Raw genomic sequence first — 14,136 nt, forward strand, 5'->3', positions numbered from 1 at the left:
TGAATATCTGATCACCTGACCTGTTTATTATTTCATCTCCTCCCACCAGATTGTAAGCTCTGCAGGGGCTGGACCTGGTCGATCCATCTCTGAATCTCTGTGCCTCCAATGCCCAGCATAATGCCTAGGGTATTTTGGGCCTCCCAGAGGCTTGGGGAATGAATGATCAAATGAACGAATGAATGCCTCAACCTCACGCTGGTAGCCACCTGTCACAGTGATCAGAAGATGTGCAGTCCCTCTGACTGCGGTTATTAACAAAGAACCTCAGTGTGTGATAATGAAAGTTACAGCGTGTGCCCGTCTGTCCACACAGCCTCCCTCTGTCTCCATGCAGGCACGTCTGAGTGAACAGATAACTCACAGTGAGATTTACTTAAAAGGCATTTAACTCAGCTCGCACGTCTCCAGACCAAGCCTATTACTTGCCGTAATCTATTCCATGAATTACCATTTTGATTTCCAGTGCAGAGAGACGGTGGTGGGTTGGTAGGGTTTTCGCCCCTCCTCTCATCAGTTGAGTTACTGTCTGCTTTTGTGGAATAAATCGCTGTAAATTGAGTTACCAGCACTCCAAAATGGGGAAATATATTCTCAATGCTATATGGGCAGCTGACAACATTATGGAAATACACAAAGTGTATGTCCAAGTTTACGGGGAAAGTGATGAGTTGTGACGGATGTTGGGAGAAGGGTGGGGTGGGGGTGGCCTCAGGCTCATGACAGGCTTTTCCTCCAGTGGGTTCAGTCTCTAGTGAGGGGTTTTGGAATTAAAATGCCAGGGAGGGCTGAGGTATGAGGATAAACAAGGGGGCTGATCGCTGGACAAACAACTTGGGAAATAAAATAAAACCATCCAAGTAGGGATGGTACTGGGGACACTGTTGGTGCCCTACTCCGGGTCAGGAAGATCCCCTGGAAAAGGGAATGGTTACCCACTCCAGGATTCCTGCCTGGGAAATACCATAGACAAGAGGAGCCTGGCAGGCTGCAGTCCACAGGGTCACAAAGAGTCGGGCATGACTGAAGCCACTAACACGGAGATAGCTCTTACCCGACCTGTGTGCCCACCTCTCAGTTGCGAGATGCCTTGATTATAAAGGCTACAAGTGCAAACTCTCTTTGGAAGCCCACCCTTGGGCTACTGGAGTAGTTTTGCCGCTCTGCAGCGTCCCACCCCGGACCGGAGGCTGCTCTCTGGTGTGACGCTATGAAAGACCAGCGTCTTGCTCTGAGTGGGGAAGTGCTCTGAGGTTTCATATCCACTCCAGAGCTTCCCACGGAACCTGACTGATGCTGGGGTTTCTCCCGACGTCTCTCACCCACACTTTGTCTTCCTCCCCTTCCCTGTCCACTTTTCCCCTACTAGCTTACAGGTTTCTCCAGGGAGCATCTCCTTAATAAACCATGTGGATACAAAGGCTGATCTCAATGTCTGCCTCTGGAAAAGGACACAGGGTTTGCAGTCAGGAGCCTTCTACCAACCATGAGGGTCTGCAGCAGTGGATCATGGGAAAGCCAGGAGCTGATGGGGCAGCAATGTCCAGGGGAACAGAATAGGAGTGGAGGGCAGCAGGGGGATCCCCGGAAAATCTATCCAACGTCTGGCAGAGGGTCAGCTCCATCAGCCAGTCCAAAGGTCAGGAAGGCATGTGATGACACTACCAGGCAAATAGACCTTCCCTGAATCCCCTTTCCTTCTTCCCTCCACATTCCCCTACCCAATGCTCCACAGCCCCAGAGGAGCCAGAAATAACAGTTATCCATAAGAAGAAAAGAGAAGGACCATCCCCTTCCCAAAGCCAGAGCCCTGTCTGCAATCCAGCTGGATGGCGGAGGGAGAGGGAGGTGACTTACCTTGGAAACCCATTGAAGTACTAATATTGAATAGATCTAGACTGGATGTATGTAAGTGAATGCATGCTCAGTTGTGCCCAACTCTTTGCAACCCCATGGACTTCAGCCTGCCAGGCTTCTCTGTCCATGGGATTCTCCAGAATACTGGAGTGGGTTGCCATTTCCTATTCCAGGGGATCTTCTCAACCCAGGGATCAAACCCAGGTCTCCTGTAGCTCCTGCACTGGCAGGCAGATTCGTTACCACTGAGCCACCTGGGAATCTCAGACTGTACATTCCAATTTCTGAACCAAGGCTCTATTTTGTACTTAAAGTGACCATAGGGGTTTCCCTTTCCTCAGCTGACCTGCAGAGCCATAAGGGACCACCAGAGTTTTCCTCCAGGGAAGGGAAGGGACAAAGCCAAATTTAGAGGGCTAGGGAGAGACAATAATAAAGTGACTTTTACGATTACACCTCACAAGTCCTGAATGTTTGAACTGGGGTCCTGAATCGATCCAGGGTCTCCTGCATTGCAGGTGGATTCTTTACCAACTGAACTATCAGGGAAGCTCATTTGACACACCAGGACACATCTAATAGACTTTTGCCATAAGTATTACTGTTGCATTTGTACTTTAATTGATTTGCTGGATATAATGGTTTCTTATGCCCCTAAGACAGACATACTGTCAACGGGAACACTCTGGTGAGAATGGAGACAGAAAGATCAATTCAGAGGCTGCTAGGTTGAGGCATGACATAGCAGATGCCAAGATTGGCTACCTGAAGCCATATGCATCCCTCTTTCCCCTGCTTCCCTCTCCTATAGAGCCTGGAAAGTGAAACACAGCAACCAGGGGGAGTCACGTGACACAGTTCTGGCCAATGAGACATAGATGGAAGAGAGAAACTCCCTTCCCAAATAAAAAGACAAAGGCTCTCAATTAGAAGTGATAGCCCAGAATGTGGATGTGACGCTTGGAGAAGCAGCAGCTATATTGTGGTCATGAGAACCAATACCAACACTGAGGATGGCAGAAGAGAAAAAGCAGGAGCCAGGGTCCCTGGTGACATCCTTGGGCTTCTGTTTCGATCCTGAACTGCCTGTCCCAAACTTCCTTTTGCACATGAGAAACATACCCTTTACCTCTTAAAGCCACTGCAACAGAGTTTCCTGGTACTCAATCCTAGCCGATGTGAATGCTGAGGGTTTGACATAGAGAAGCTGTAGAGAGACAGAAAGGGAAAATGTGGGAGACGCTTAGGAGATATAATTGATAAGACTTGACACCTGATTGGACATGAGAGGAGGAGGGAATCAGGGATGAAAAGAGTGACTGTTTTCCCTAGATAAGGAATAGAGAAGTAGAAACAGATTTTAATGGACAGAGATAAACTATCATCATTTAACAAGCTGCTAAGAACTGAATCATGTCCCCCTAAAATTCCTATGTTGAACCAATGTGATGATGCTTGGAGCTGACGCCTTTAATTATCTCCTAAGTTATCTGTTTAGGAGATAGTTAAGTTTACATGAGGTCATGAGGGTAGAGCCTTCATGATTCGACTAGTGACCTTCTAAGAGGAGGAAGGCACACCAGTGCTCCCTTCCTGCCATATGAGGACCAAAGAGAAGGCAACTGTTTGCAAACCAGGAAGAGGTCTCTCACCAGGAGGCACAGGCTGAGGGTAGAGGTGGAAGAGGGCAGAAAGAGAGAAATAAAAAGTCAGATGGGAGGCAGCAGAGGGGCAAAAAGGAGAGAGAAGAGGGAGGGAATCGAGAATAAATCTCTGACTGGAAGGAAGAAGCCTCATATGAATTCTAGATCTCATCCTCCCACTTCTGAAGTTGAGAAACTGAGACCCAAAGAGGAGAAAGAGGAAAAGAGAAAATCTGTGGCACTGGTGGATGTCCGCCCCTCGTTTATTCACTCAACAAACATGTATAGACAGCTTACCGTGTGCTACAGACCAGGAATCAGGGTCAGATAGGGCAGAGTCCCCAAGGGCACAGCCTCATCCCATGGAGAGAGACTTTCTGTGCTGCTCATGAGCATCAATGTCCCAAAGCTCCCAGCACTTAATTATTAAAGTACTTGCAAGAGTTGGAGTAAATTCACATTTGGAGGAGTCTGAAGCTTATTGAGAGAATCCTATCATGGAAAAATAATATAAAATTATGAATGCAAAACTGCGTACAAAAGTAGAAGGGGGTTGTGCAAGTGAGAGACCCAGAAGCTTAAGCGTTCGGGGCTTTAATAGCAATTGTACTCTGACCACACCTAAGCTGGAAAGCGGGTACCAATACTTCTAAATTGGGCCAGCAGTGCCCTCTAGTGGACATGTGGAGGAACGCCTTAGAGAGCCCCTAAGCTCCGACTCCGCTACCAACAAAGCCAGGCAGGCCAGTTTTCGCCGTTGGATTCCCAAAAGTTTCTCATCACCTTCACCTACTGACCCCAGAATTGTGTAATTATTACTAGAGGCTCAGAGATAAGCACCTAGATGTACAGTTTCCTGTAGTTGAGTCTGAGGCAAGTAACTTACACTTCTGAGTTTCAATCTCCTTTCCTGTAAATAATATGTATCTGAATATGATTAAATTAAATGTCTACTTCCAGGGTGGTTCTAAGATTAAATAACATGAGCTGGCGGGCCTAGAGCCTGTGCTCCACAAGAGAAGCCACCGCAATAAGTCCAAGCCTCACAACCAGAGAGAAATCCCCACTCGCTGCAACTAGAGAAACCGTGCACGTAGCAATGAAGACTCAGCACAACCAAAAAAAAAGAACAAGGACAGGCTCTTCTATAATCACAGTTCAGTGATCAAAAACAGACAATCAACATAAATGCCATAAATGTTATCAACTCCACAAACCCTATTTCAGTTTTACCAACTCACCCAATCATGCATCCAGTTTCATCACTTCCTGTCAAATAGATGGGGGAAAAGTGGAAACTGTGACAAATTTTACTTTCTTGGGCTCCAAAATCACCACAGATGGTGACTGCAGCCACGAAATTAAAGGACTCCTTGGAAGAAAAGCTATGAAAAGTTTAGACAGCATATTAAAAAGCAGAGACAAAGGTGCGTACAGTTAAAGCTATGGTTTTTTTCAGTGGTCATGTAGAGATGTGAAAATTGGGACATAAAGAAGGCTGTGCATCAAAGAATTGATGCTTTCAAATTGTGGTGCTGGAGAAGACTCTTGAGAGTCCCTTGGACTGCAAGGAGATCCAACCAGTCAATAGTAAAAGAAATCAGTCCTGAATATTCATTGGAAGGACTGATGCTGAAGCTCCAATACTTTGGCTACCTCATGTGAAGAACTGACTCATTGGAAAAGACCCTGATGCTGGGAAAGATTGAAGGCAGGAGGAGAAGGGGACGACAGAGGATGAGATGGTTGGATGGCATCACCGACTCGGTGGACATGAGTTTGAGGCAGCTCCAGGAGCTGGTGATGGACAGGGAAGCCTGGCATGCTGCAGTCCATGGGGTTGCAAAGAGTCAGACACAACTTAGCAACTGAACAGCAATACAAAAGAAAATCCAGGATCATGCATGACATTCAATTGTTATGTCTTTTTGTGCCCATGAATTTGAGCCAGTTTCTCAATCTCGTGTACATACATACTTTACAACACTGGCATTTTTTTAAGACTTTTTTAGAGCTTTTTTATGCTTACAACAAAATTGAGAGGGAGGCACAGAGATTTCCCTGGCATTGACATTTTTAAGAGGACAGGCTAATATTGTAGAACATTTTTCATTTTGGATTTGTCTGATGTTTCCTCGTAATTAGATTTGGGTTGTGCATCTTTGGTAAAAATAACACGAGAGTGATGTTTTCTTCTCAGTGCCTTCTATTGAGAAGCACATGATGTCAAGTTGTCCGTTTGCTGGTGATGTTATCTTTGATGCCTGGCTAAAGTGGCCTTTGCCAGGTTGCCCCAGTAATGTTGCTGGGTTTTCCTTTGTAAATAATAAGTACCTTGTGGAGAGCTAATTTGAGATTGTGTAACATCCATCACCCCCCAACTTTGCCCACTATATCAGCATCCCTTGCCCACTCTCACCTCAGTTGTAACTATAATAGTTGCCAAAGAATGATTGTCTAATGCCATCTTTTTTTCTCTTGTTTATTTGGTTTTTCTCATAAGGCAGAGCTTTCTCTTCTAGCCCATTTTTTAATTTACGTACTTACCTTTATCAGTGGACTCAGTGATTCTTCCTTTATTATGGGGTTGTATTTGCTACTATGCTATGCTATGCTGCGCTTAGTCACTCAGTCATGTCCGATTCTTTGTGACTCCATGGACTGCAGCCCACCAGGCTCCCCCTCCATGGGGACTCTCTAGGCAAGACTACTGGAGTGGGTTGCCATGCCCTCCTCCAGCGAACCTGCTACTACTGTTGTTTATTTTCATCCTCAAATGGTGCCACCAATTTGGCCAGTAAGAAAGACTGGGAGGTGAGCGGGTTTGGGAGCTGGTGAGAATAAAGTATATTTTTAAAGTCACAGGAAGACAGTGCTCAGCAAGCACCTGGGATTTAGAGCCAGAATGGAAAGTAATAAGATGTCATCCTTCCCATTTGCATTTTATTTATCTGTAGCCACAGGAATAAGGAAGAGAACTCTGATCCCTTCCCTCTGTAGTTTAAAGTCATTAAAACATGTCTTACAGACTGGGTAGCGCCAGCTGGAGCTTGGTTGCTGGAAAGGAAGATGCTGGGAGGAAGCTCACCTTCCAGTGAGGGGCTGGGAACTGAGGAGCATGAGGATGAAGCAATGACTAGACTCTGCACTGAGATCCTGTCCTCGAGGAGAGGTGATGGTCCAGCCAACTGGCACTGTGGGTGTGCCAGGGGGACAAGACAAGGCTGCCATCATCCTCTGGGAACTCATCACTGAAGAGCTGGGACCCTTGGGGACCCATGTGACTCCCCGGCTGAGCATAACACAGAGAGAAGGAGGAAGGCAAAGCAAGGGTCACAGGGAATGGGCAGTGAGGTGGGAGAACAGGAAGAGCTATTGGGGACCAGGAGTGGCAGGATGAAAGCCAAATCATGGGTATGTGACAGGACCTCTGAGCATTTAGGAGACCAGAGGGAAAACGATCACCCCCCTCTAAATAAATTGAGGGCTCAGAGCAGTTGCCATTTGAGCAGGTTTATATATGCAGCTGTGCTTGGCTCCATGAAATGGAGAACATCAGGATACACTCTCTGCATCCCTGGGCACTGAATCAGAGTTACTAGCCTTCAAACACAAAGATGGGGTTGGGAATGACTTTTCTGGTGGGGTCGAGAGAAAGTGAGTTCTTCTCTTGGTGTTGGTGGTCGTGGTGCTCAGTCGCTCAGTTATATCTGATTCTTTTGCAACCCTACGGACTGAAGCCCACCAGGCTCCTCTGTCCATGGGATTTTCCAGACAAGTATACCAGAGTGGGTTGCCATTTCCTTCTCCAGGGGATCTTCCCAACCCAGAGATCGAACCTGCATTTCCCGAATCGGCAAGCGGATTCTTTACCACTGAGCCACCTAGGAAGCCCTCTCATCTCAGTACTGCCATTAATTTACTATGGGACCTTGGATAAGTCACTCCTCATATCTGAAAAACCAGGAGGATGAGGCCAGCCAGTACAAAAGGAGTATTTACGAGAATACAATGTATGTCTCAAATGACCAAGCAAATGATTTCGTGTCTATGAACGGGTCCTTCAGTTTATTGGGTCATACAGAAAATTGCCAGATATGTACACCATGTTAATTTTTCTTACACTGGACTTCACCGGGAGGTTGAAGCTTTGATCATATTTTGAAAGAGCAAAATTCAAGAGGTTATTAATGTATTTCAGGAGGTCTGGGTGTTTCCATCATCTAGGATTAACCTTAATTGGTCATCTCATAGGTGAAAGGCATGGAGAGGAGGGAGAGAGATGGAAGCCCCCAAGCTGAGACAGAACAGAACTCAGGAAGTCAACATAGGAAAAACACAGAAGTTCATTCAACCACTTTGAAAGTAACCTGGTGATATCGGTAAAGAGTGATATGCACTAGGTTATAGTACTTCCAGGCTTCCCAGGTGGTAAAGAACTTCGCTAGTGGTAAAGAAATCACCGGCCAATGCAGGAGGCATAATGAGGGTTCAATTCCCGGATCAGGAAGATCCCCTGGAGGAGGGCATGGCAGCCCACTCCAGTTTCTTGCCTGGAGAATCCCATGGACAGAGAGCCTGGTGGGCTACAGTCCATAAGGTCGCAAAAAGTCGGACACAACTGAAGCGACTTAGCACACACGCGTAGTAGCATTTTCACTCCTAGAAGACTTCTCGAGGAAGCTCTCACACAAATGCACAGGGCACTCAAACAAGATTGCTGCACTACTGCTTACAACCATTTTTAAGTATTTATTTATTTGGCCGTGCCGGGTCTCGGTTGCGGTATGTGTAAGATTTGGAATCCAGGATCTTTAGTTGCAACGCTCACACTCTTAGTTGCAGCATGTGGGATCTAGTTCCCCGATCAGGAATTGAATCCAGGCCCCCTGCATCAGGAGCTCTGAATCTTAGCCATTGGGCCACTAGGGAAGTCTCTAATAATTTTTTAAATGGATACAATGTAAATGCCCAAAGTGATGAGAATGAAAAAATAAAATCTGGTACACTGCCACCATAGAATACTATGCAGCTGTGAAAATAAATCACTTCATGTACGTGTGTCAACACAGATGGACAGCGAAGGCAAAAGTTGTGTGTGTGCATTTTGCAGCTGGGTTTCTGATTTTACTATTTCATGCCTTCTTTCTTTTTTCTCTCTGATCAGTCCAACTAGAAATTTACCCATTTTATAGATCTTCTCAAAGGATAACCTTTTGAAAATAAACCTTTATTTGGAATAATTTTAGACTTACAGAAAACTTGCAAAGATAGCTGAGAAAGTTCTCATACACCACTCACTCTGCAGTCTCAGGTTCCCCTTGTGTTACTATGTCACACTACTGTTGTATATTTGTCAAAATATAAGGAACCAACAAAGACACATTACTATTAATGAAACTCTAGACTTTGGATGTTGCAGGTTTTCTGTTAATGTCCTCGCTCTGTTCTAGGATCCATTACACTGTAGAGATTACCACTTTGCATTTTGCTGTGTTCTGTCTTCTGGTCTGTGACTATGTTTCAACCTTCCCTCATTTTTCACAACCTTGACAGACTTAAGGAGTACTGGTCAGGTGCTTTGGAGATGGTCCCTCAATTTGGGTGTGTATCTGATGTATTTTATCATGATTTGGCTGGAGTGATGGATTTAAGGGAAGAATGTGTGCTCAGTCGCTGAGTTGTGTCTGACTCTTTGTGACCCCAAGGACTGTAGCCCATCAGGTTCCTCTGTCCATGGAATTTTCCAGGCAAGAATACTACAGCAAGTTGCCATTTCCTACTCCAGGAGATCTTCCTGACCCAGGGATCAAATCCACGTCTCATGCGATGACGTGCAGATTCCTTACCACTGAGCCACCTGAGAAGCCAGGGGAAGAATACCTCAAGGTAAAGAGTCTTTCTCATCCTGTCATATCAAAGGTAACTAGTATCACTTGGTTAAGGCAGCACGTGACAGAATTCGACATCTACAATTACTACCTTCTCTCTCCGTGACTACAGTCTTCAGAATTGAGTCACTAAGTCTAGCCAACTCTCAAATGGAAAGGTGAGAATTAAGCTCAACCTCCTGGTGGGGGCCAGGAGTGCCTGCATATATTATTTGGGATTTTTCTACAATGCATATTTGTCTCTTTTCCCCTATTTATTTATCTCTTCAATCATTTACATCATTATCAACTCCTGTATATTTATTTTATAACCTTGGTTATGATCCAATAGATACCATTTAGTTAGTTTCTTGAATTGCTCCAGCTCTGACCATCGGGAGCTCTTTCAGGTCAATTCGTCTGTCCCTTTGACATACCCTCGCCTCCCCCCCACCCCACACACACACACAACAAACACACACACCCTCCGTTTCTCTTTCTGAAGAACTCTTCTTATTTTCTGGTACTACAGCGTGCTTTGGGCTCATTTATACTTTCTCTTCCCCAACCCTGGAATCAGTTTTTCAGTTTTATTTATTTTTTCTATCATTTGTCTGCTTTCCATTTTAACGATTTTTGCCCTTCCTCTATTATTTCCTCTTTTCTGCTTATTTTGACTTTAATTTTAATTAATTTCTCTAATTTTTTTTTTTTTTTTTGGCTGCATGGTGCAGCATGTGAGATCTTAGTTCCCCAACCAGGGGTCGAACCCATACCCCTGCAGTGGAAGTACAGAGTCCCAGCCACTGGACTGCCAGGGAAGCCCCCAACCCACTGATAATTTCTTAAAGTGAAAGTTGATGTTATTGACTTGAAACTTTGAGACCTGTCTTTTATTGACAGATTTAGTACCATAGATTTTAGTACTATAAATCTTCCTCGGAGCCCTACTTTAACTGCATCCCACACATTTTGATATGTTTTGTGTTTTTTGTTTTGATTCAGTTCAATATACTTCTATATTTCCCTTTTGACTCATTTTTGAATGTCTGCAGGATTTGAAGGTACATGATTTAATCTCCAGATAATTGGGAATTTTCCATAGAGACATTATCCCTATGTCACTGATTTCTAGCTTAGTTCCATTATAGTGAGAACATATTTCACATGACTTGAATCCTTTCTAAACTTATTAAGACTTTTTTTATGGCTCAATATATAGTCTATCTTGGTAAATGCTCCATGTGCTCTTACAAAGCATGTATGTTGTTGGGTGGCACACGCTAGTAAAGTAATGCTCAAAAGTCTCCAAGCCAGGTTTCAACAATACGTGAACCATGAACTTTCAGATGTTCAAGCTGGTTTTAGAAAAGGCAGAGGAACCAGAGATCAAATTGCCAACATCGTTGGATCAGTGAAAAGGCAAGAGAGTGCCAGAAAAACATCTATTTCTGCTTTATTGACTATGCCAAAGCCTTTGACTGTGTGGATCACAATAAACTGTGGAAAATTCTGAAAGAGATGGGAATACCAGACCACCTGACCTGCCCCTTGAGAAATCTGTATGCAGGTCAGGAATCAACAGTTAGAACTGGACATGGAACAACAGACTGGTTCCAAATAGGAAAAGGAGTACGTCAAGACTGTATATTGTCACCCTGCTTATTTAACTTATATGCAGAGTATATCAAGAGAAACACTGGGCTGGATGAAGCACAAGCTGGAATCAAGATTGCCGGGAGAAATATCAATAACTTCAGATATGCAGATGACACCACCCTTATGGCAGAAAGTGAAGAAAAACTAAAGAGCCTCTTGATGAAAGTGAAAGGAGAGTGAAAAAGCTGGCTTAAAGCTCATCATTCAGAAAAAAAGATAACGGCATCTGGTCTCATTACTTCACGGCAATTAGATGGAGAAACAGTGGAAACAGTGGCAGACTTTATTTGGGGGGGGGGGTCTCCAAAATCACTGCAGATGGTGACTGCAGCCATGAAATTAAAGATGCTTACTCCTTGGGAGAAAAGTTATGACCAACCTAGACAGCATATTAAAAAGCAGAGACGTTACTTTGCCAACAAAGGTCCTTCTGGTCAAGGCTATGGTTTTTCCAGGAGTCATGTATGGATATGAGAGTTGGACTATAAAGAAAGCTGAGCACCAAAGAATTGATGCTTTTGAAGTGTGGTGTTGGAGAAGACTCTTGAGAGTCCCTTGGACTGCAAGGGGGTCAAACCAGTCAATCCTAAGGAAATCAGTCCTGAATATCCATTGGAAGGACTGATGTTGAAGCTGAAACTCCAACACTTTGGTCACCTGATGCAAAGAGTTGACTCATTTGAAAAGACCCTGATGCTGGGAAAGATTGAAGACAGGAGGAGAAGGGGACAACAGAGGATGAGATGGTTGGATGGCATCAATGACTCAATGGAAATGAGTTTGAGTAAACTCCAGGAGTTGGTGATGGACAGGGAGGCCTGGGGTGCTGCAGTCCACAGGGTTGCAGAGTCAGACACGACTGAGCAACTGAACTGAACCAAAGCCAATTAACATGCTGCTCAAGGTTTTAGTTGCATTTCTGATTTTCTATTTAGGTATTCTATCAGTTATTGAGAGACAGTTGTTGAAATCTCTGACATAATTGTGTTTGTCTGTTTCTCCCTACAGTTCTTCTGACAACAATCTCTGATTTTCCTTAAGGTTCTGCCTGACCTACTCCTGGGTGAGGATGTGACCTAATTTAACCAATGAGCGTACCCCATGCCTTTACTCATACCAATTGCTTTCTGTTTGGACATATGATCCAATTCAGGAAAGAAGAGTCAGTCCCATGATACCTACCAAACAAACAGGAAAAAGAAACCTTCTCTCCAGGGATGTTGCTAGCAATAAAGATAATAAAGCCTGGAACTATTGGAGTCACCACCTGGAGCCTGAGAATAAAGCCAGTTCAGAAGAAAGCACCAAAGAGAGATGTCAAGAGAGCAGCTGGAGCTCCTCCCTGGATCCAGCCACAGCTGAATGCACTGGACACCTCAATAATGTTAGCCAATAAATTCCCCTTTCCTGCTGAACTAATTTGAATTGGGTTTCTGTCGCTTACAACTAGAAACATCCTGACCAATATTGAAGAAGAGAGATATACATTCCTGAGGCTCTTAAATACTTAGCAAGGATGCTAATGTCAGGTAAGGTGTCCCAGAAGTGCAATCCCATACCATTTGGTGAAACTCATTGCCAGTCTTTTTGGTGAGCAGGATAGGGGCTGTGCAGAAGGTCATTATGCCAGAGTTATTTTGTGTGCATGTGTGGGTGTTTACACTTGAGGGATATATTCAACAACTCTGTCTCAAGTGTTTTAACATCTCAGCATCTCACAGTTGTAAGAACAGTAATTAAACAGAATCTCATCTTCTACATAGCATAGAGGAAGAGAGAGAGTGATATGGCGAAAACGGCAGTGAAAACCAAGAGTCCAATAACCTGGTATCTAATCCTAATCTGATCACTAATTGACAGCATGGGTTGAGACAAATCCCCCTGCTCCTTTTGACCTCAATTTGTAAGTCTGTAAAGTGATAAGAATGACTATATCATCTTCAAGCACCTGTCCAATTCTGGAATGGACAGCCGGCTAGGATAGAGGTTCCTAATCTTTAATAGGATCTAAACCCCAGAAAAATACACACGTGCACAAACACATAATTTTGCATAGAGTCTCATGGGTTTCACAACTCTAGAAGCCATTCTTTTAAGATGGACTTCTTGTAAGATGGAACTAAGATGGACTGGAATAGGTGAATTTAACTCAGATAACCAGTGTATCTACTACTGTGGGCAGGAATCCCTTAGAAGAAATGGAGTAGCCATCATAGTCAACAAAAGAGTCCGAAATGCAGTACTTGGATGCAATCTCAAAACAACAGAATGATCTCTGTTCGTTTCCAAGGCAAACCATTCATTATCACAGTAATCCAAGTCTATGCCCTGACCAGTAATGCTGAAAAAGCTGAAGTTGAACACTTCTATGAAGACCTACAAGACCTGCTAGAACTAACACCCAAAAAAGATGTCCTTTTCATTATAGAGGACCGGAATGCAAAAGTAGGAAGTCAAGGAACACCTGGAGTAACAGGCAAATTTGGCCTTAGAATACAGAATGAAGCAAGGCAAAGTCTCACAGAGTTCTGCCAAGACAACTCACTGGTCATAGCAAACACCCTCTTCCAACAACACAGGAGAAAACTCTACACATGGACATCACCAGATGGTCAACACCAAAATCAGATTGATTATATCCTTTGCAGCCAAAGATGGAGAATCTCTATATAGTCAGCAAAAACAAGACCAGGAGCTGACTGTGGCTCAGTTCATGAACTCTTTATTGTCAAATTCAGACTGAAATTGAAGAAAGTGGGGAAAACCACTAGACCATTCAGGTGTGACCTAAATCAAATCCCTTATGACTATACACTGGAAGTGAGAAATAGATTTAAGGGACTAGATCTGATAGACAGAGTGCCTGATGAACTTTGGACGGAGGTTCATGACATTGTACAGGAGACAGGGAGCAAGACCATCCCCAAGAAAAAGAAATGCAAAAAAGCAAAATGGCTCTCTGAGGAGGCCTTACAAATAGCTGTTTAAAGAAGAGAAGCAAAAAGCAAAGGAGAAAAGGAAAGATATACCCATTTGAATGCAGAGTTCCAAAGAATAGCAAGGAGAGTTAAGAAAGCCTTCCTCGGTGATCAATGAAAAGAAACAGA

Source organism: Bos taurus, chromosome 5 (assembly GCF_002263795.3).
Source record: "Bos taurus isolate L1 Dominette 01449 registration number 42190680 breed Hereford chromosome 5, ARS-UCD2.0, whole genome shotgun sequence".
In the NCBI taxonomy this organism is placed as follows: Eukaryota; Metazoa; Chordata; class Mammalia; order Artiodactyla; family Bovidae; genus Bos; species Bos taurus.